The 23,653-nt window shown below is 42.3% G+C and overlaps 1 protein-coding gene across 5 annotated transcripts in view; it reads right to left on the bottom strand.

The window, feature by feature from the left end:
* Nucleotides 1-23,653, bottom strand: part of Tmem200a (transmembrane protein 200A) — a 79,912-nt gene that overhangs the window by 54,459 nt on the left and 1,800 nt on the right. The window contains exon 1 of one of the 5 annotated variants that reach the window (XM_060373150.1): nt 23,493-23,608. The exons of 3 other annotated variants lie outside the window; for them this stretch is intronic. The gene's annotated coding sequence lies outside the window, so the exon portion shown is untranslated. Of the gene's footprint in view, nt 1-22,507; nt 23,110-23,492; nt 23,609-23,653 lie in introns of those variants that run through there. One more of the 5 variants, XM_060373151.1, reaches the window with a different exon arrangement.

Here is a 23,653-nt window from a genome sequence, read left to right on the forward strand (position 1 = left end):
ACTCACTTATAAGTGGATATTAGACATATAATATAGGATAATTATACTAAAATCTGTACACCTAAAGAAGCTAAGCAAGAAGGAAGACCCTGAGTAAGATGCTCAATCCTCTTCAAAAAGGCAAATGGGATGGACTTCGGAAGAGGGAGAAAACAGGGAACAGGACAGGAGCCTCTGAAAGACTCAACCCAGCAGGGTATCAAAGCAGAGGCTGAGACTCATAGCCAAACTTTGGGCAGAGTGCAGGGAATCTTATGAAAGAAGAAGGAGACAGAAAGACCTTGAGGGGACTGGAGTGCAACAATCCAAAATGTCTGGGTCCAGGGGTCTTTTCTCAGTCTGATACTCCAACCAAGGACCATTCACAGAGTTAACCTAGAACCTCTGCACAGATGTAAACATGGCAGCTCAGTCTCCAACTGGGTTCCCTAGTAAGGGGAACAGGGGCTTCTCTAATATGAACTCAGTGGCTGGCTCTTTGATCACCTTCCTCTGAAGGGGTTGGAGTGCAGCCTTACCAGGCTACAGAGGAAGACAATGCAGACAGTCTTGATGAGACCTGATAGGCTAGGGTCAGATGGAAGGGGAGGAGTACCTCCCCTATCAGTGGACTGGAGAAAGGGCATGGGAGGAGAGGAGGAAGGGAGGGTGAAGTTGGGAGGGGGCTACAGCTAGGATACAAAGTGAATATACTGTAATAAATAAAACAAATTAAAAAAAATCTGAAAAGCCTTCTTTGGCAGAGAGCCAAAGGCTAAACAAAGCAGCCACCAATCTAATTCATAATAAGTACATGTATTCAGTTCAATTTAAAACAAAAACAAAAAACCTCACAAATACATATTATAAATGTAAAAGTTTATAGTCATTATTTCTAGTCATAAGATTAAGAAAGCATAATTATCAAACTATACTTCTTGTCAAAAGAATAATTTCATCAGAAAAGGAAAAAACGTGAATATTCTTTATGAAATACTACACATGAATGAAAATACATATGAGCAGTAATACACACATTGCATCAATGGAAATAAGAACACGAACAAGCAATGAACTGTCATAACCTGAGGTCATGCCTCGTGGTCTTTAAGACCCCAATAACATCATGCTATGTAACTGATTACAGGCCTTTCAGTTTAGAAATATTTATGTTAATATTTAGTTAATTCCCTGAACTTGAAACTAAAGTATATTGACTTTTCAATTGATTTTTACGAAAGAAAGGAGATCTCGGGCCCTATATTTTAAATACAAATAATAGAAGCCCTCTGTTCTCTGGAAATAATACTAGTTCCTGTCATAGTTTTCAGTTTCTTGATTGTACTAAGTTATTACTGTACTGCTGTGATAAAAATAAATTACAAAATAACTTAGGGCAGGAGTACTTCTTGGCTCTCAGTTTCAGCATATTCAAGAGCATTGTCACTTGGGCCCCAGCAACTTGGACAGGACATTATGATGTCATCAGAGGCATGTGACAGAAGACAATTGTCCACTTTATGGCAAACCAGGAAGTGAAGAACCAGACAGGAAATACCAGGTACTCTTAAGGAGGCAACCCCAAGTGACCCGATAGCTAGGCTTCACCTCCTTGCTTCTACAGCCTTCCAGAATAGTGCCACTAGCTACAGAACAAACATTTAAAACAAAAGCCTAGAGCACACCTTTTATATTCTGTAACATGTACCACACCTATTACATGGTCTAACTCTCAGCTGTTTCACTTGGGGTGTGTTGTTGTTCTTTTGGGGAGGGTTGTTTTTGGTTTTTGTCTTTTAGATTATTGAACTAGGCCAAAAGGATCTCCGCTAGTACCTAAATCAACAAAAAGAAATAAATTCTAATATGCTATTTCCCTCTTTCTTAAGTAGTAAGTACCACTCTCCACTCAACTCTCATCTATGTGATCTGAAAACTTTCACCTAGGAAGAGGAATCAGAAGTTTACCTACCTACAAATTTTCAATTCCCTAAAGCTTCTGTGCTTCCATTCTTGTGTTCTTTTCTATACCCACAAAGGCAAACAGAATTCCAAAGCCTTCCCAAGGGGAAGCGCTCACTTCCAGAACCTGACAGAGCTCTAAGCTTCTCTAGCTTGAGAGCTGTGACTTAAATGTTCCCACGGACAGCTACCAGAGAGGTCTGCGACTGACCAGACTTGCAGGCAACACACACCTGCATGGCAACTGCACCACTCACACGTCTGGCCTAGAAATCTTCTGCAGACTGGAACCCTGTGGGCTCGCCTAACATCTGCAAATGCTTGGGAGACCGTGTGGCCAACTCAAAAGATCAAACTGAAAAGACAGACGATGGGTTTTAGGAACTCTATCCAAACAGAAGCATCCGTTCTGCTCCAAAAGAATTATGTGAATTTTTGTAAATGCCTGTAATGTTTTTATGTTTTTTTCCTACGAATACGGAGGGCTGGCAGACAGGTACAAACAGGTAACTTGTTATTCTTTCTCTGAAGTATCTTGGTGCCTTGCTCTACCATCTTGGTGTAAGAAAGGCACGCCATCAAACAATGTAAGAGTTTAGAAGCCAGCTCCCTTAGAACTGTTAACTGAGTTAAGGACTATCTTCTATCTCCTCTCTCCAGAAGCACTGAAGGACTTTGGTGGTGAGTGCGTGAATTCCACTGCCACCAAAATGCTCCAGTGTTACCAAGGTTCTCTAGGAATGGAGCTGGGGACTTTCTAAGGGCCTGCCTTGCAGAAGCTACTGATGAAGAACAGGGAATACTGCCTCTGAGTAGATTAAGATAAAACAAAACAAAAATACAGTAATAAAAGAAAATTTGCAATCTCGAAAAGGTCTCAAATTCACATCTGTTGATATAATTTTGTTAGGTTTTTAAAATTTTTTATTTGTTTAGGATGAAAAAAATAACAATGCTAATACCACACACACCTTTGAGCACACACAAATAATCATTGTTAAAGGTCTATGGTTCTTATCTGCAGTGGGTATTGATATTTGGAAGGCACAAGATAAGATCTGGGGCAATTTTCCGCTCTTCTAAGGAAAAAGAAAGAAGGAAGGTGAAGTGATTGGAAGACTTCTTGAGGTTTACTTCTGAACTGAAAAGCTCCTAATTCCCACATGCCAGTCTTTATGGCTGACAATAACATAGTTGCCTTTAGCACCTCTACCATTAGCTATGAAAGGTATAGACCTTTAGGGCAATCATCTCTCACTGTGACTGCTGCAGCCTGGACCACAGCCACTTTTAGTCCAGTTCCTAGTCACCTAGACAGCAACCCCTTTTATCGGAGAGGACCTTAAAGCATGCAGGTGTTGCTTGGCGGCCCTCATCGTGGCCCCATCTCATCCCTCTAAGACAGCAATGACACTAGTCCCTGTACTATTCTGGCTTATCAATCATCTATCTTTCACATAAAGGGCTGTGTCTCCCTCTAAATTCAAAGTCCATAAATCTTTTTCAATACCACAGATAACCTTTTTTTCCTCTCTCCAAAGAAACATCAGTTGTCTTCTCACTTGATACACACGCATACAAAGACACAGGAGAAATAAAGAACAGAAAATTCTAGGCACTTCAGGTTTAAACGTGACTTCATAAATGCGAAAATAATTGTCTTTAGAATAGCAACATGGTTTCAGAAAAATGGGATCCTTCTTTCTCAACAGGGGATAATAGCTCAACTGCCTACTTTGCATTTCAAAGCATAGCCCAAAGCCCAAAGATAGGCCCCAAAAAACTCACCTGAAAATCTTTCTTGTTTGCTTATAATTATGTGAGAAACTGCACGGTACCATGTGTTAGTCAATACTCTTAGAACTGGTTTGCAAAAGGGAAAATGCAATGAGTGATTCCAGGTTACAAGGTAAGAAACTTCTTCTTATGTCAAACAGAATATACTATGATAATTATTTTTTCCTTTAGACAAGAGCTTTTCCTTCAGGGCCTTATCTTTTGGCTGTAGGTGGAGAAAAGCTGGAGGCACAGGGCTCAAACGTGTCAGTAGTCCTTTGGGCACAGCAGCCTGCCAAGGTGACTTCACAGTGCCCACTCTCTAGTACAGGCTCCCTGGTATGACTTCACGTTAAAAGTGTTCCTCGCCCAAAGTTTGGCTATGAGTCTCAGCATCTGCTTTGATACCCTGCTGGGTAGAGGCCCTTTGTGTTAGGCTCCTGTCCTATTCCCTATTTTCTCCTTCTTCCGATGTCCATCCCGTTTGCCTTTCTGTGTGAGGATTGATCACCTTACCCTAGGTCTTTCTTCTTGGCTTAGCTTCTTTAGGTGTACAGATTTTAGTATATTACATTAAATGTCTAATATCCACTTATAAGTGAGTATATACCATGTGTGTCTTTCTGCTTCTGGGATACCTCACTCAGGATGATCTTTTCTAGTTCCCACCATTTGCCTGCAAATTTCATGATTTCCTTGTTTTGAATTGCTGAGTAGTATTCCATTGTGTAAATGTACCACAATTTCTGTATCCATTCCTCAACTGACACCTGGGTTGTTTCCAGATTCTGGCTATTACAAATAAAACTGCTATGAACATGGTTGAGCAAATGTCCTTGTTGTATACTCGAGCATATTTTGAATATATGCCTAAGAGTGGTATAACTGGATCTTGAGGTAACACTATTCCTAATTTTCTGAGAAAGTGACAGATTGATTCATAGCCAAACTTTGGGCAGAGTGCAGGAAATCTTATGAAAGAAGAGGGACATATTAAGACCTGGAGAGGACAGGAGCTCCACAATAAGAGCAACACAACCAAAAAATCTGGGCACAAGAGTCTTTTCTGAGACTGATACTCCAACCAAGGATCATTCATGGATATAACCTAGAACCCCTGCACAGATGTAGCCCATGGCAGCTCAGTCTCCAAGTGGGTACCCTAGTACGGGAACAGGGGCTGTCCCTGACAGGAACTTAGTAACTGGCCCTTTGATCACCTCCACCTAAGGTGGGGTGGGGGTGGGTGGGGCAGTCTTACCAGGCTACAGAGTAAGACAATGCAGACAGTCCTGATGAGATCTCATAGGCTAGGGTCAGATGGAAGGGGAGGAGGACCTCCCCTATCAGTGGACTGGGGGAGGGGCATGGGAGGAGAAGAGGAAGGGAGAGTGGGGTTGGGAGGCGATGAGGAAGAGGGCTACACCCGGGATACAAAGTGACTAAATTGTAATAAAAAATAAAAATAAAAAAAGAGTGTTCCTTGCAAGGAACTCTGAATGCTAAAATAAGGCATCTGGGGGCTGGAGAGATGGCTCAGTGGTTAAGAGCACCAGTTGCTCTTCTAGAGGACCCAGGTTCAATTCCCAGCACTCACAAAGCCAACCCACAACTGTCTGTAACTCCAGTTCCAGGAGACCTGGCACTGTCACACAGGCATACATGCACATAAAACAACATGGCACAGAAAATAAATAAAATAAAATAAGGCATCTGTTTCATTTACCAAATTTGTAAAATAAATTTTTAAAGAAAAGAAATGGGTCTCATAAATTCCCAACAACAAACTGTTTAGAATTCAAATGAATAAACTCTATAGAATTCAACAGAATAAACTCTATTGAGGGGCAGTAAGACTGTTAAGAACCAGAGGACCCGGTGTGAGATTGTGTCTTCTGTAGAGAACAGGGAAGCTGCATCCATGAAATTGCAACAATACAGCTGCCTAAACAAAGCCTGAACAATGACAGCAGCTGACATTCCAATGTGGAGGAGAATGGTCTTCATGAGTTTTTATAAGTGGACAAGATTTTGTAGTAGAGATAAAATCTTTTCAGAAAACAGTTTTACACAAAGCACTCCAAATGCAAGCTGTACTATCAGAAAAAAAACAACAAACAAGAAACTAACACTTTTAAGCTTTTGAAAAGACAAAAAAAAAAAAAGAAAGAAAGAAAAATATTCTATCAAAAATTTACAGGATAGTTTCATGTCTGTGGCCAAACTCACTGAAATGTAATCTGATCCCCACTTAAAAGGCTTTCTTGATTTTAGAGAGAACACACACATTTACCAATGCATATAGCAAGCACGTTGTTTCTGGATCAAAAAAAATATGATGTAAGGTTTTAGCTGTTACAAGAATTAATGTTCCTTTTCATTAATTAAAACAGCAGGTGGGAGAATATTACACAGCCTTTAGAGAGGCATGCTTTAAAAACTCCCACAATGAAAAAATCTCTCTAATGTGACAAATGCTTATAATTTACTAAAAGAAAAGTATTCACAAAGGATAAGCTGATTCAAGCCAATTAATGTGAGGGGAAAGTACTTAAGAGTTTCTTTTTTTTCTCATATTATTTGGGTAAATTATTCTCATGGATTTCTTTTTAATAGTTTTCAGAGTTATCAAAAATTTACAAAGAAAAAATAATCTGTATTTGCAGCGCAGACAGTACTCACCATGTCCTGATGTCCATTTCATTCACACAGACACACACACACAAACCTAAAAGGTAGAAGAAAACTGAAAAAAAAAGAAGAGGAGAAAGGAGACAAAAGAAGAAAAAAGAAGAAGAAAAAGAAGCGTGGAGCTGCAGGTTTGTGGCAGCGCATAGTTTACTGAGCGGAATTTTCAAAGGGACTTAGGAAGCTGGGGCTGGGCCCACAGCTGACTCAGAGCTCAGTGAGCCAGACCCTCTGCTATAACAAGGCAGCCCAGTGTCCACCAGCAGTTTTTCCAAGGTGGGTTCAAGAACGCTTCAAAATCCCACAGTGAGGCCAGAAAGGAGCTGGGCTAACCACTGTTGCTGTCTCCCCCACTGTTGCCGGCTCTCCTCTCGCTTTGCCAGCATCGGTGGTCTTGCTGTCTCACAGACCTCCATTCCCTTCCAGGTGGGATGGTGCTGCTGACTTCTGAGAAATCACAAAGACGAAAATGTCTCAACCGTTAGTCAGTTTTCTTCTCTGAACTGCTTACTGTTGTTGGTTGGCAGGACCTGCACCTTGAAATGGCACCACCTTCTCTGTAGCTGCAGATGCCTAATGAACCCTGCTAATGAAATTTAATCTGAACAGTCCAGTAACCCCTGAGGTAAATGCCTGGAGGCAACAAGGAGCCATGCGCACAACAATGAGGAGCATAGCGATTCCTCTGGTGACTTGCCTCCTGATCTAGTCACTAGGTGGACAGGGTAGAGTGTGGGAAAGCCTGGTCATAATGGTATGACTTAATGATGGTACCAAAGCCACTTCTAGATTCATCTACCTTACCCTCTCCCAGAGAAGATGGAGAGAGAAATTCCTAGAATTATGGGGTGGGGACCACCACTTGTCCCAAAAACCAATCAGTCCTTTCAATGCTAGCAGAGTGAAAGTGGGCCTTTACTTAGTGATACTGATAATGATGTCATTAAAGGAAAATCATTCTTAAATTAGAGCCAGGAGTAAGGAACCACCCACTTCCAGATACACACTGTAACCATTTGTTTACATGACCTTTTACAACCCCTTTCCATCAGTCCTACCAAAGGGGTCTCCATGAGCTAAACAGGAGCTCAGTGAGGTGAAGTCATTTGCCTCTTCAATAATTATGCCCGAAAAAATCCCTGGTGATTTTTAGATCATCCCTTGCAATGAACCCTCGTTTCAAACAGAGATCTTGAGAGCTAAGTAACTAGATAAGTGAAGAGTAGACTGTTTTTTGAAGGAGTGTCACCTCAGTGAAGCAGCCAGGTGAATTCTGGGAAAGGAAATATGAGATGGATTCCCATTCAGAGACAGTCAGGAAAACTGGATAAGTAGCCTTTCCACATTAAGCTGCAACTGGGCATTCCTCAAATCCTGTTACATAACAGTGAAGCTCAGTGATGAGCCTCAAAGAAGCCCTTATACTTACAAACTTTAAAATGGTAACTCCTTTACCACCAGCTTTATATGTGAGGTGGCAGGGAGCAATTGTCTTCTATGTTCCAGGTATAATATCAAGTTCTTGAGCTTGCCTGGCATAGGACAGGGCAACTCAAGGACTATCCCTAGATGTTGCCACAGAAGATAGCTCTCAGGACCACTGTATTTGAAGGAAGTTACTCACCTCTGGCACAAGAGCCCAAGGCTGACTGATGGGTATCTACATCTAACTTTAGTGATGGGTATGTTTCTAAGAGGAAATCAACTTGCACAGACACACAAATGCTCTCTCTTCTGGAAAAGAGCTCTGTTCCCTACCTCAAGGTTCATCTTCAGGGGTGGTTAACAGAAAGGGACAGATCAAGGGAGAAAAGCAAGAGTTTGGAGAGGTTGGGGTCAATGGATAGAGAGCTTACCAATGCAGTATGCAGTGTCTACTGCTGCTTGACACACTTTTCTTAGGTGGGTCCTTTATAACTGGTGGACACCGGTGCCAGGACAGGTGAAACCACTGATCAGTTTCCCTTCCAAGTATTCAAGTTAGAAAAAAAAAAAAAAGATTATGGTTCCATTGAAGACTAATTGATCAATAGGAGACCCAGACCAGTTAACTTCCACAGACTCAAGATCCAAGAGAGCTTTTAATACGCTCTTCCTCCTTTCCTCTCCTTTACTCCCCATTCCCACCTCGTGTGTGTGTGTGTGTGTGTGTGTGTGTGTGTGTGTGTGTGTATGCACTCAGGCATGAAAGTTTGTGTGGAGGCCACAGGTTGACATTGGGTGTCTTCCTCAATAGCTTTGACCTTCTTGAGGAAGTCTCTCACAGAACCTGGAGCTCATGGAACCAGCTAGGCTAGCTGGCCATTAAGCTCCAGAGATCCACGCCAGAGCCCAGGTAGCAAACACACATAGCCAAGCTCTTATGGGGATCCAAACTCAGTCATCATGCTTCCAACAGCAGACTTTACCAACTGAACCATCTCCCCAGCCTCACTCAATGCTTTTAAGTCATAACTTCAGAGAGTGCTAGGAACATAATAAGCCCTATTCAATGCTTTGATAACTTCATTGTATAAATTAGGGTAATTTATGAATTTCAATGTTTTACTACTAAAAAATTTTGAAAAACTGAAAAGACTCTATTAGACTATTAGAGCAAATGGAAAATAAATGTAGTAAATCACTTCTAATTGACAGTGCTCACACGTGTCTTATTTTCAATTTATGCACGTTAGTTTTATGGATGTCTGGCAGCTTTTTCCTGTGTCTCTTCCTGAAGGTAGATGATGAGAGAGAACAAGGATGCAATGTTTCCACCATCACATAGAGCAGACCAAGCAGAGCTCCCAAATGGAGACGCTAAGTCCAAGCTTCAACAACAGGCTCCTTTTCCATTTTAATGAGCTCAATTACATTCATAGTAAGTTTTCTGCTAGCTACACAAGCCTTTCTCTTTGAAATCATATACTCTACTTACAGTGTTCCACAAAATCAATATTCTACTCAGAGACACTTAAGATATTATTGGTTTAAAAAAAAAACACGTGTTACCAAAGCAATACATGAGCTACTAATAAATATTCGAATGCTTTAGAAGGTATAGTCCTACTACACTGGAAAGAAGTGGTGGAGTTGAGGGTAGGCATGAATTAGTAATCGGCGAGTGTGGAACTGACCTTCAGATGTGCGAGTCTGTGATTTTATTGTGAAGATACGGCTTGTGTGCCTTTTCTATCCTAACACTGTCATAACAAAAACAAAACAAAACTAACAAACGGATGAAAACCAAAAGGTCTGTCAGTAATTCCCACTTACATTTCATTCAGACTCTTGAAGACTATACTATGCCTTATAGTAGATTTAATTCGAGAAGAAAATGGGACCCAGCTGCCACAAAAGCTCCTGTGTAAACAAAGATTTATTACTGTTCTCATGTGTTTTCTGATGATGACGTTGCACCCAGCTTTTCTCCCACCTACCCACCCTAAAATATGCTCCAAAACATCCTCCCAGACTTAATATTATTCTGTGGCATTATTGCTAACTACACCCTCCTGATGAAGTTTCTCCTTTGTGCTCCAGAGTCATCTATCCAAACACTTACCTCCTCTTTCATCAGTGCTACTTCATAGACATCTTAAATGTGGTGTCCCCAAATGACCTCATGAACCAAATTAAGAAATCCCATCTTCCTCATCTCTGGCATGTACCGCCTTCGATCTAATTGTACCAAGACGCTGAAGTCTCTTGGACCACTGTGCTGTTGCCTCCAAAGCCCATCCCTTCTACCCACTTCTGTGGAGTATCAGTGCCACTACCAGTGTGAGGAGCTACTGTCTCCTCTTGCACTGGTATTCCCTCTGCTGCCTCAGCACAAAACTGCCAGTGTGTGTATTAATTACTGGTCTCATTTCTGTGGCAGACCTGACTAAAGCAAGTTCCAGGTTAACTTTAGCTCACAGTTTAAGGGCAGCGGATGAAAACAGAGAAGCTATAGCAGCAGGATCATCAAGACACTGCTAATGTTGCATTTGCAATCAGGAAGCAGAGAACAATTGATTCTCCTTTAAAAAAAATTATTAGCTGGGCATGGTGATGCATGCCTTTAATCCCAGCACTTGGGGAGACAGAGGCAGGTAGAGGCGGGCCAACTCAAAGCCTGGGATCTAGGCCTGGGAGGAGCTGAGCTACAGCACAGCAGAGCTGACCCTGGTGGGGGGGTGCGGGTGGGCCGGCTCTGAGGGAGTGAGTGCAGGAGAACTGGCCCCGTGCCCCATCTGCAGTGGGGTGGCATGGGTGAGGGAGAGATGCCTCGCTCCTCACCCCTCTTCATCTGTGGCAGGCAGGTGAGGTGACCCTGAGATCATGACAGTGGGAGTGCTGTCCCTACCCATCGCTGGCTGCAGCACTCAGGAGAGCAGGCCCTGCCCCTCACTTGGGCAGTACAGTAGAAGTGGCCCTAGAGGCAAAGATGAGAGCAGGAGAAGTGACTCTGCCTGTTGGTGAGCTAGCGAGGGCAGCCCTGGAAAGTTTGCCCTAGTGATGTGGGCACAGATACATTTCTCCCTTTATAAAGTCCAGGAACACTGCTCACAGAATGGTGCTGCCACATTTAGGGTGAGTCCCTACCTCAGAAACTCTCACAGATAGTCCTCGAGGTTTGTGTGCAAGGTATACCGTCAAGCTGTCAACCGAGATTAGACATCACATGCACTTTATATCAATGAATGTCATTTCTTTAAAACAAACAACAACAACAACAAAAAACCCACTTATGTTTGTCTTAGGACCAAATATCAGATGCCACCCCTGCCCTCAAATGACTCCAGATGTGTCCTTGTCTTCTTTACACCCCTCTCTTCTGCTCAGATTTACCAAGCATCACATAGTCGTGCCTGAACCACAGGATCTCTGTATGGGCCTCTGTTGGCCAGATGACTACTGATCTAAGGTGGCTTTTCTCTGAATTCACTAAGGTTTAAGTCTCTCAACTCTGAAAGGTCATTAACTTCAGTCCTCACAGTTGTTTCCTTTCTTATGTCATGCCTGTCGCCCACTTTACTGAAGGACCCTGGTGAGGAGAAAGACCTGGACTGGCAGCATGCTTCTACCCTTAACTTGGGTTAGAGCTTTTGGAAAAGGCAATGGCAACTGCAGACATTAGTTTTTACACTCAGCACAGCTCTTGTGTTCTCAGTCAGTGGCACTCTTTACAACCTACAGCAAAGCTGTGCTCACAAACAAATGAAAAGGTCTTCAATTCAGCTTCTCTGGGTTTATTGCTTCGAGGCCTTTATCAGTATATCTTTCACTGACATTTTGTCTAAGAATCTTGCATTAGAGATCAGGTCCGTCTGGCAGGATAGAAAGCCACAGGCACTGGCTTCCTCTCACTGCTTGCATCCTTCTAAGACTAGCTCTGACCATGAGGGTGAAGACCAGAGGAATTTCTGTTCTACTGAACATTCCAGCTTTGCTCCTCAGGAGAAAGCCTGGGATCCCTTCGGCAACATGGTTCAGTTGGACTGGCCTTGAAGAACTTCAACTTTTAAGCCAACTGCCCTCTCACTGCATCCTTGGTGTAGTGCACCCTTTGTCCAACTCTCTGGTCTGGAATATTCTTCTCCAGTATATTCTAATAATTTCTTTCTCACTTCTTTCAGGTCTCTGTTGCACGTCAGACCTCTAGATGGCCTCCCCACGCATTATCCCCATTACAATATTTTCTGTCCCTAGACCCTGCTTTGTCCCTTCCTATTAGCATAATAAATTACATATGTGCTGTGCCTTCCAGCTAGAATAAAAGGGTCATGGAGAACTTTGTTTCCCATTACATTTCCAGCGCTTAGAAGAGATGGTAAGCACTCAGAATAAACAAGTAAAAGAATGAATGCATAGCCCTCTGATAGAAATGGACAACCAAGCAGTGTTAAAACTTGGATTCCAAGTTTACAAGAGCATATAAAGAGCAGGATAAGGGGGAGCCCATGAGCACTTCAAGGAGCTAATGCGTTGCTCTCCCCCAACACAGGGAGCCAAGGTACAGCCTGCAGCAAGAAGTCTAAGTAGCGGTTAGGCTCACAGGCTTGTGGGTAGCATGAGTCTCTTGGCCTGTCAAGCATGCCAGCTGCTGGCTCTCCTATCAAATGAGCAGACCAGCCTCTGGCAGCTGGGGCAGGAGAACAGGGGATCCCAGGGGTAATATTTGCAGAACTGAGGATCTGGACACAGGTGGCATCCGTACATGGAGATGGTTGTTATGTACAGCCCTTTTCACCTGTCTTTTGTGAGATGCCATTTAAGATCAAGTAACTCAATTCCAAATTGCAGCAGCTGGGAGCTAAGTCACATGTTTGTTTACCACTCCTTTTTTTTTTTTTTAACTTAGACTCTAGGAGTGCTACGTAGCATCTCGTTTCCCATCTCAGTCTTGCTGAAGATGAAGTCTCAGCTGATGGCTCTTGAGACCCTGAGTTTCTTTGAGATAGAAATTTCTTTCTTTCTTCTTCTTTCTTTTTCTTTCTTTCTTTCTCTTTTTCTTTCTTTCTTTCTTTCTTTCTTTCTTTCTTTCTTTCTTTCTCTTAACAGATCTTGCCTTGTGTTTATTTGTTAAAACAGCATAGGACACTAGTCATCTATAAATCGTGTATAGGTAGGTATGATATCTTAATCTTCAAGCACGACCACAGTGGGAGACACTTAGCATTATCTCAATAAACCACATAAATATACTTGAAAAACAGATCTTCTGAAAGACAGTGAACTAAATATTCATTAACAAACAACACTGATTATACTTTGTCGTCTTTTTATATTTGGCTGTGCAGGTGTTAGAGAAGACATTTTGAATAAAGGTCAATGCTAGGATTGGGAAACTCAGAAGATAAATAGTTTCCTCATGTCAAATAAGATATGGCAGGGCCACTTGATGCTAATAAAACCTTGTTTTACTTTTGTCTTTGGATTTTTGAGATAGGGTTTCTCTATGTATCCGTGGCTGTCCTGGAGCTCATTATGTAAACAGACTGGCCTTGAACTTCCAGAGATTCACTTGTCTCTGCCTCCCAAGTACTGGGACATAATCCAGTACATTCAGACCCTAAGCCCTCTTTATAAATATGGAATTTCCCAAGATTCATACCCATACAGAGAGAAATAAAGGTATTTGGAAAGGTGATTGTATCTGTGTGTTATGTTTTTATTTTCAATATTTTAATTTTTAACATTTTGATAAACTTTTATGTTATGTAATTCAGAGTATTTTAATGGATATTAAATTCTCAAACAATTGAAATACTGTATCTTAAGTGTGATTTTATATTCCACTATGACTTCTTCTTATGATAAAAAGAAACATTTATCAAATGGGTATAATAAACAGATATTATACAGGCAAAGTTTAAAAATATGTTTCATATTATTAGAAGCTCTACGATAGACTTCAATACTATGTACATTCTACTGAAACTTCACTTACGTATATATTAAATATGCATACCTATTTACTTATGCTAATTAATACATTCTGTTTTTACTTCACTTGGAAGGTGAACACTGCATACATAATGTCTCTAGCTGTGAGCAGTGCATGGCTCATCTTAAGCATAATTAACAGTTATAGAAAATTTCCTAAATGAATGTTGCTTTTGTTCCCATTCTGCTATCCACGCTGTATTCTTTCCATCGGTTCCTGTTCTTGATTGTTCTACCGTCGAGTCTCAAAGCGCAAGCTTATACTGGCTTCCCAATGCTCTTCTATAAAACCTGTACCCCTCCCTTCTCAGATGCAGGAGGCCAGCCCCTCACTGCCTCATGGGTCTCATCTCAGGGGCTCCAGCTGTCTGCCATGACCGCCACTCTGTGAAGTCAGGTCCTTCCTTTAAGACTTTCTTACTACCTGAAATTACTTCGCCCATTCATGATCACTGATTTCTCAGGTCAAAAAGAAGTTCAGTCGCCACTTTTATTTTGCTCCCTTCCTCATCTGCAGTTGGAGCATAAACTATTTATTGACTCACTCACTAATTAATGAACTTCCTGTTGAGTTCAAATTGACCATTTTAGGCATGCTATCAGAACCTTTACGGCTTATCACTAAGAGAATAATAAAAATATAGGACATGCTTTTTCACACCGCCTCCTACATCAACAACGTATAAGGAGATTTCTCAAGCTGGGAGAGGGATTACTTTGGTAAAGAAATTGCTGTCTTAGGATAAGGGTCTGAGCTCAATTCCTAGAACCCAGATTCAAGAAAACTGGGCACAGTACCAAATTATCTTTAGATAATGATTTCTCAAATAAACATAAATGACTTTGTGCAAAGTTGACTGAGACCTGTAAACAGTTACAATATTTTCCTTTGTAAGAAAACCAAAGTAAAATTTATTTCAGTTGCAGATTAGTTTATGGAGACATGGTAGCTGCTGACAAGATGAACTTGGCACGTAAAACCTACCTCTGAGTGTTGGGTACAGAAAGCTTAATAGTTCCCGTGTATAATATCATGCAGTGTTTTAAGACAACAAAAATATCTATGGAGATTTAAGTATATTGCAAATCACCCTTCCTTATGATAAAGACCAAAGTCGGTGTCTGAAAATTCAATACTATACCACAGTTGGTTTTTTCTTTGGAAACGTATAGAATCGGAACCTTCAAAACTCAGATTCATCATTTGCTTTTCCTTGGGGGAAGTCAGTAGGTAGAAATAGACAGTCTTCGAGGAAATCTCGTGTGATTTCACACCCTGCTTCTGAGGACAACCTTGCCCCAGTCATTTGCAATGCACTCAGTCACGAATAAAGAACACAGGCCTGCCTGCCTGCCCACTCTCCGTCCCAGCTTTGAGAAACTGTGTGGTCCTGAGCACAATGTGAGATCTCCTGCTGAGCTCTAACTGTGTCCACTCGCCACAGCCAGGAGCAGTCTGAGAGGAGAGCTTTCGATTGAGGAATTAGCTAGATCACACTGGTTTGTGTGGCGATATTTTGACTATTAATTGAGGCTGAAGGGCCAAGCTCATGGTGGCCACCACCATTACAGCAAGCTCACTGTGGTTAACACCATTTCCAAGGTAGGCGGTCCCGGGCTAAATAAGAAAGCCTGTGAGCCAGTTAGCAAGCAGCGTCCACAACGGTTTCTGCCGTGACATTTCGGCTGTGCGGTCCTTAGTCAGAAGTAATGCTGTGTGGACTAGGAAGCAGGTTTGACTCCAGGTTCCTGCCTGTGTTCCTAGCCTGATGTCCCTCGGTGATGCCCGGTAGCCTTTGAGCTGAAATAAACCCTTCCTCCTCTAAGTTGCCTTTGGTCATTTTATCACAGCGCACAGTTGGGACAGCCCCTGGCCCTGGACACACCGCCAGGTCTACAGATGCAGGCCCTGGAAGCAGCTCTCACACGCTATCCCCATATCACAAAGAAGGGGACATTATTCACCCTCAAAAATTCATTCTCCCCCTAGTTTTCTCTCAATAACGGGTCCCTATCTTCTTGGTCAGGAACATCTGTAACATTCTTAGGATATGCATCTCACCATAGTATTTTGTTAATCTATATGCTGGAAGAGACTATTTGGCCAGAAAGGAAAGAAATCAGCAATCGGCATGAGCTGGCAGCCACCTTTAAATCAAGAGGAATTTTGTTGTTGTTTAAAAACAATAAACAAGGGGCTGAAGAAATGGCTCAGTGGTTATGAGCACTTGTTGCTCTTACAGAGGATGCAGGCTCAGTGTCTAGCACCCACATGGTGGCTCACAACTGTCTGTAACTCCAGTTCCAGGGGATCCGATCCCATGCCCTCTTCTATCCTCCTCAGGCACTGCATAGATGTGGTGCAGAAATATACAATCAGGGAAAACATACTATCTATCTATCTATCTATCTATCTATCTATCTATCTATCATCTATATACCTATATATCTATCATCTAGCTATCTGTCCATCTATGGGTGTGTGTATAGTTAAAACACAAACAAAAATAATCAATGTAGGTGGGCATGGTGAAAAGCATTTCTCTGCTACATCAATTATAAAATTTTATGATAATCAGCTATTAAATATAAAGAGTCTTCCAAATTTACAACTTTTTTGGAACTACCACTCCGCACATTTTACTTAAAAAATAATCTGGTAAAATATTTTAAAAGATTTATTAATGTGTGTGTGTGTATGTGTGTGTGTGTATGTGTGTGAACGTTCGTCTGTGTGCCAACAAGGTGGCTAAGTGAGTGAAAGTACTTAAACCTGAGGGCCAAGCTTGACCCCTGACTATCCTAAGGTGGCAAGAGAGAACTGGCTCTGACATTGTACCATGTCCTTCATAGGCTTGCACTTGCATGTACAGATCCACACAGGCACACACGCGCGCGCACACACACACACACACTGTATCTAATGAAATGCAAATTAGTGTATAACACTTCTTTAAAACTAAAAACTAAAGAAATGGCCAGGTCTGATGACACATGCCTTCAATCCCAGAACTTGGGGGCAGAGGCAGGTGGATATCTTCTCTACTTAGTGAGTTGTATGCCAGCTAGTGCTACATAGTTTAGACCCTGTCTCAAAAAGATAAAAAAGTTCTCCTGTTTGAACAAAGTTTTCATCAAAGCACTATTTATAATACCAAATGTTTGGAAACAGCCTTAAGGTCCAAGCGTAAGCATATGATTAACAAACCATGACATACCCATGTAACCCAATATTACACAGACATTATTAAAGTTGCCCAAATTTTGGAATGTATTTAACACATAAGGTTAAGCAAGCAGATCAGGTTATAATATTAAGTATGGAAAAAGAAGCTCATTAAAAGTGAGGAGAAGAAAATACCAAATGTTATGGCTGCCTTTGGGTCATAAGATTATAAGTAAGATTTCTCCCAGGATTTTTAATTCTCAGTGTGTTTTCCAAAGTTTTAATTGAGAGTGTGCTTTGCTTTGCAATTAGAAACAAAGATAATTCCTCAGAAGTACTGAGTAATCGTTGTGTTACAAATGTGTGCACATACATATGTTCTCTGGGCCCATATGACTCCCATTACCAAGAAAGGCAAAATGTGTTTCTCTGACACTCATATCTGCCTAGATAGAATACTGAGGACTTTTCGATTCACACCACATCTCAGCCTAAAGACGCTGATTAAAAAAAAAAGAAAGAAAGAAAAAGAAAAAGAAAAGAAAAGGGAAATTGCTTCTTCTCAGCACCTCTGGAATTAATCAATCAGTCAATCAATCAATCAATCAATCAATCTTGTATTGTTTTGATTCATAAGGTTTCACTATTCTCTTTCACAGCTTTGCAGTGAGAGAGAATAGTGAAACCTTATGAATGTGTTGTAGTCATCTATTTAAATGTGGTTCTCTTACTATGTTATGAGACTCAATCTCTTTCCTCAAGGAACGCTTAATCTAAAAGAGAAAAACATCAACATTGTCTGACCCAAATAGTGACAAAATATCCCCTGAATCTGGCTTCATTTGATGACCGTTACTTTGTGTGTGTGTGTGTGTGTGTGAAAGAGTGAGGGGGGAGAGAAAGACAAAGAGAGACAGACAGACAGACAGACAGACACACAGAGAGAATCTGTGTCTGTGATTAGGCCAGAGATTGTTGGCAAGTGCCACCTGTCCTCAACTGCCTTGTTCTTTATCTTTTGAAGTAGGGTCTCTCACTGAACTTAAAGCTTATCAATTTGGTCCCACTGGCTGGGCACAGAAAGCCTTGGGGATCCTTCTGTCCCTGTGCTGAGATTGCAGGAACCATCAGTCAGGCCTGCCTTTTCACACAAATGTCAGGGATACAAACTAAGGTCGCCATGCTTGTGAATCACACTTCACAGACTGAGCTGCATCCCCAAGCCCAAACCACTGCTTCTCTCTCAACTCCAGTCTTCCCTTCCCTAGCCTGTCTCCTTCTAGACAAGCTTCATGACGATACAGAGTCACAGGATCACCATACTGCAAGGCCATTCCCAATCACTGAACACCAGCCAAAAGTGTATCCATAATGCCCAACTCTTTCATACTGAGACACCTCCGTTCCCCTGTGTGCATTCTCCATCCTTTTGATGAACAATAAATAATTGTTAAACCCCGGGAAAGTTCCTGGTGATTTCCGGCTGGGGGGCATGGAATGCCCTCTTTTCCTTCTCTGTTCATGCACAGTGCGACACCACCTCCCTCCTTCTGAAAACCTCTGGAGGAGGACCTGCCTTTCGGGTGTCCTATTCCCTTTCATCATCATGGCCCTTATGCTCTGCTGTATTTCATAACACTAGCTGGCTCTGTGCTCTCCGTTACTCTGAAAAATTCCTTCAGCCTTACTTTCTGATGAGATTCTCACAAATAAGTTTATTTTTATATATCTCATTATTCTTCTTACACACACACACAGAACTGTGCATACATCTAGCCACATCTCTAAACCAATACAAACTTCCTTTTGCATTTGTTGCATAATGACATTATGTCATTCATATTTCATAGTACAGTCTTTCAAGCAGGACTTTAAAATTATGCTATTACAGTCAGCATGTCTTTGGTGGAGTTCTGTGTCTCAATCTTATTCCTTACTTTTCATCTTTCTGAGCAAGACATCTGTATGTGTGAAGGTAGCTTCAGGCCATGGCCATTGGCACAGGTTTCTTGTCTGTAACTGAAAGCAGTGACTGAAATTAACCTTTCAAGCATCTGACTTGCTAGTGTATTCACTCTGCGCGGTGACAGCAACTTCATACCAGAAGGAAGGGTCCTACTGCATAATTGCACTTTGACAAAGTTGAGCACAGTCCTGCTGGATGACTCCTTACACGGCCTGCTCTGATCTCATACTCACGAGTCTTAAGAATCAGCTCAACAGTCTTCGTTCATGACTAGATGCTTTCAGCATTCACCACTTCTCACTCACACTTGAAGTTGACCTCGCCCTGCTAGCACCAGGGTGACTCCCTGAAAACCCAGGATGAAGTCCAGATTCTGACAAATTTAGGATTCTGTGCCAGCTCCTTGATATTCTTGTTTGGCTCCAGGAGTTCAGAGAAATACTATTAACCTCTCTGAGCTTCATCCCTTGGCTCAAAGGGGAGGAACATATATTCTTCTCATTTCTCCAGGACTGTAGTGAGGATGGCATGAGATCATATATATCTAAGGTGCATGGCAAATGCACTGCAAATACTAGCTCCTCTTTGAACACAGTGCCTGGCTACTAATAGAATCCCTTCTCCCTCTGAGGAGATGTCCGTTCCATAGTCTATTGATTTACCCCAGGAAGATGGTTAAAGTAGAGCCATATGGTCAAGTTCCTGTTTTCAGATCAACCATCAAACTGTAGCTGTTCTATTGATCTGCCCACCTGTTCATCTTTCCGGTCCTGCCCACATCCGTGGCTCTTGCTGTTATGCCAAGTCCCATACCAAGAATGTATGCATGTCAACGCTTTGCTGGAGCCTCACCTTGGTACCTTGTCGGATGCATCTGTGAGAATGCATTCTTGGTGGTGCCGCATGAATAACCCCTGCCCTGTGTCCTCTGAATGACACTGGTGCCCAGCACTTGGACAGAATATTAGAAAGTCTACTGAAATAATATTGCACATTGCTTACAGCACAGGCCATGGTGACTGGGCTGAGAGTTGGAATCCAGGCTTTGGCATTTAGTGTTCACATACATACACACACACACACACACACACACACTTTTAACTTGGTTATTTATCTCTCCCAAGTTTTGGTTTTCTCACTTTGGAAGTCTCTTGAGAACCTTAAATAATATAGTGACTTAAAGTGTGCCCATGGGACCTGTCATATCAGTAGTTTGCCAAAACCAAGTCAGTTTAGGGGTTAGGGAGATGACACTATAGTACAATTCTTGCTGGGCATTTATAAGGACTGGAATCTGTATCTCTGGTACACCCTATAAAAAGCTTGGTGTAACAGCATGGACCTGGAACTCTTGCACTGGGGTCAGGAGTGGTAGCAGAGACCCAGACAGCAAGTCTAGGCAATTGGTAAAGTCCAGATTCAGTGAGGGACACTGTCTAAAATATGAAGGTGGAGAAGTAACTGAGGAGGAAACCCAATGTCCACCTCTGGTCTCCCATCCTTTGCACACGTATACAGGTGTACATGCATGCACACACACACACAAACACATGCACATTCACCCATACTTTTTTACACATGCCCCGAGGATGCCCGATGACCCCAAGCCTTATTTTTAAGCAAACCGGTTGGAGTTGGCCTCTCCCTCACCCTACACCACCTGCCTCCCTTGTCTGATCCTTTCAGATTCATTAAATCCCACACACATGTCTTGGAATACAGGCCTGCCTTCATCCTGACACACAAACTCGGACTTCTGCAGCTCTGCTCCCCTCAAGGTTCTAACGCAGAACCTGCGTCTACTGCTTGTCCCTGCCCGTTTCCAGCAAACATCAGAGTGCGGTGAAAACAGTGGTTCTGAGCTCACCACTTCACTTCTCAAGTGTCACTGGCTCTGTGATTCCCACAGGAAAGTCTCTTCAAACCTCAGGACCTCCAGATGGATTTCTGAAAATGAAATCCATGTGTTGCAAAGAAGACCTGCAGATACTTGTTAAAGTGCATGGCTTCAAATATACAGATAAACGATGTGCTACTCTGGAAATCACATTCCTCTCAATAAAGTCGAGACAGGAGAGCATTATTTCACTGCTGGGCTTCCCCTTAGTTGAAAGTTCTGCCTTGTAGAATTTGCATGGCTTTGGGCACCAGACTTGCCTAAGGGCAAAGTACATATCTCTGTGTAGGTGAAAGCAATTATACATAGTAACAAGTGCATTGTTTTCACCCAGAAAAACATGCTCAGAAAGAGCTGGGTATAGATCCTATCTATACCTATCCTATCTGTGCTACCACAGAACACTCTACCATACACAGGGCACTGATGCTTTGGCCACTGAAGCCCAGCACCTCAGAACCCTGCAGAAGAAGTATAGATGAGACCTGGACGCTCTTTCTTATGGATCCCAGCTCAAGTATAGGTTTGGACCTATTAACAGCGATTGCTCCCTTCACATACAAAGAGCTCAGGATAAGTCTAATCCAGAGAGAAACCTAACTGAGAAATGAGGAGGGAAAGAATCCAAAGCCGTGTGCATCTCTGGTTCCACCAGCAATTGAAGCAAGATCTGCCTTTAGAACTACCATTTTTATCAGACAGCAAATGTGTTGTTGCTGGATCTACTTACATGTGCATATAATCTAACGAATCCTTGACCAGCTAACAAAAACACCAAGGGACGTAATGGCAGAGTGACTAGACCTTCCTCTGGGCACATGATGTTCAGAACAGGAGTAGCCATGGTTTTGCAGGAAGAAATCTCCAGTTCTCCATCTTCCTACTCTGCTACACTCCTTTTTCTTTGTAATTTCTCCTCTGACTGCCTTACATATTTCACCAACAGTGCCTTGGTCCAAAGATTCTCCCCTTTAAATAGTTTTTAGACATTTCATTTTTTTCCCAGGGAGCACAGAATTCTTAGAATAGTCATGTCCAGGACTCAGCGATCGGTAAAATCCCACTCAGGAAAGGGAGTGGGGTGGTTGGGGTAGGGTTAAGTTAGGGAGGAAGCATGAAACAGGAGCAATCAGACTCAAGTCAATGGTCAGAATCCAGGACATATCAGAGGTTCTCAACCTCATAATCATACACTTTTGTCTCCTAGAATATATACAGTTTTCACTAAAAAATGCAACCCTCCTCTAAAATCAAACATCAGGCTCACCTCTATCTCTTGATCCTCTTTACTCAAGGTTTCCAAGGCATACTTAGCCTGTTCTCTGTCTCCATTGCTGCAAAAAGGCAACAGAGTACACTCTGTTCACTGGTTTTGTGGCATCAGGCTGGCCTTTATCACCTTTCTGCTCTAATTACCTCTGGAGGTTGTTAGGAAAATCAATTGTTATTATTTGTGAAAACCCATGGAAAACCATCAAGCACTGAGTGAAAGCTGGTATTTGTTATTTGATTTTACTGTCAGCTGGGATCACCAAGATGGACCTCATGCCCCAGGCTAGATTGCTTTCATTTCCAGCTGTCAGCTATTGTCCTCTCCCCACATCCAGCCATCTTACACCCTGCCTCCCCCAGCCCAAACACTTACAAGCCATACACATACCCCACATTCAGATTTTTCCTTCTGCTTGATTTTACCAGAACATGTCACGTAGCCACAAAGTTCTCCAGCCCAAAGTCATGCTGCAGCTGAGGACATCAGGAGGACCAGAAAGACTGAACAACTTATCCAAGGCTACATAATCCGTGTCTAAGTCAGGGCGACAACTTCCTAAGCAAATGCCAGTTGGGATCTGCTGTCACTGCCCATGAGTCTGCACCAGTCTCCTGGGGTCCATAGACACTCCACAGGCTTCACAGTCTGGTCTACATTTCCCAGAGTCCTCACCAGCTTAGCTCCTGTGGGGTGCCTGCTGCTGCAGGACATCTCAGCCAGTGCTCATCCCCGTTCTGAGAATCTGGGCATGTATCAGACACTGGCAGGCAGAGCCCACCTTCAGTCTGGGGTCAAGCAGAGACACATGATAAAACCGTAAGCCCCGTATTCCTGGATGACAAAAGGAACTCATCTCTTCTCAGATTTGTTTTTCTGCCCCTTACACAAATTCTATTTCCAAATATACTTTCCTTGATTACTACTGCCTGTGCTGTCTCCTGTTTAGGGAGAGAAACACTGTGAGGAATTTATTTTTAAACTGCCTCATCCTTTAAATTCTACATTCTGTTTGATAAACAATGTAAGAACTTTTAGCTTCCCATGAATACATTTTTTTTAAATCCCATTTTCTTAAGAAACGTGAAAGGTGACATTTGCTTGTTCTTATTTCCACAGGCAACATATAAATTTCTTTTCATTTTTATTGAGTCCTAGTGGGAATGAGTTTAGCCAATCAGTTCAGATTACTCCTGCACGTCAGAAGTTGTCTTTCTATATCCAATGAGCCATTATCAAAATCCGCAAACCAGGAAAGTCTAAATGTAGCAATCCGACTCTCGGCATATTCAAAAGCATCTCTAACCATCCCACTACCTTAAAAAAAAAAAAAAAAAAAAAAAAAAAAAAGACAAGGACAGGGAGCCCCCCTCACCATCGCGAGCTTCTGGCTGTTTCTGATACCGAGTGTCGTTTGGATACTTTCTCTACCTAGGCCACAGCAACAGGTTAAGTCACTCTGTGCGAAGGCCCTGGAACTAACACAGAGCCTTCCTACGCAGCAACTCTCTCCTTACCGAAGGCTTTCCCAGCCTA

This window comes from Meriones unguiculatus, chromosome 20 (genome assembly GCF_030254825.1).
Source record: "Meriones unguiculatus strain TT.TT164.6M chromosome 20, Bangor_MerUng_6.1, whole genome shotgun sequence".
NCBI lineage: Eukaryota > Metazoa > Chordata > Mammalia > Rodentia > Muridae > Meriones > Meriones unguiculatus.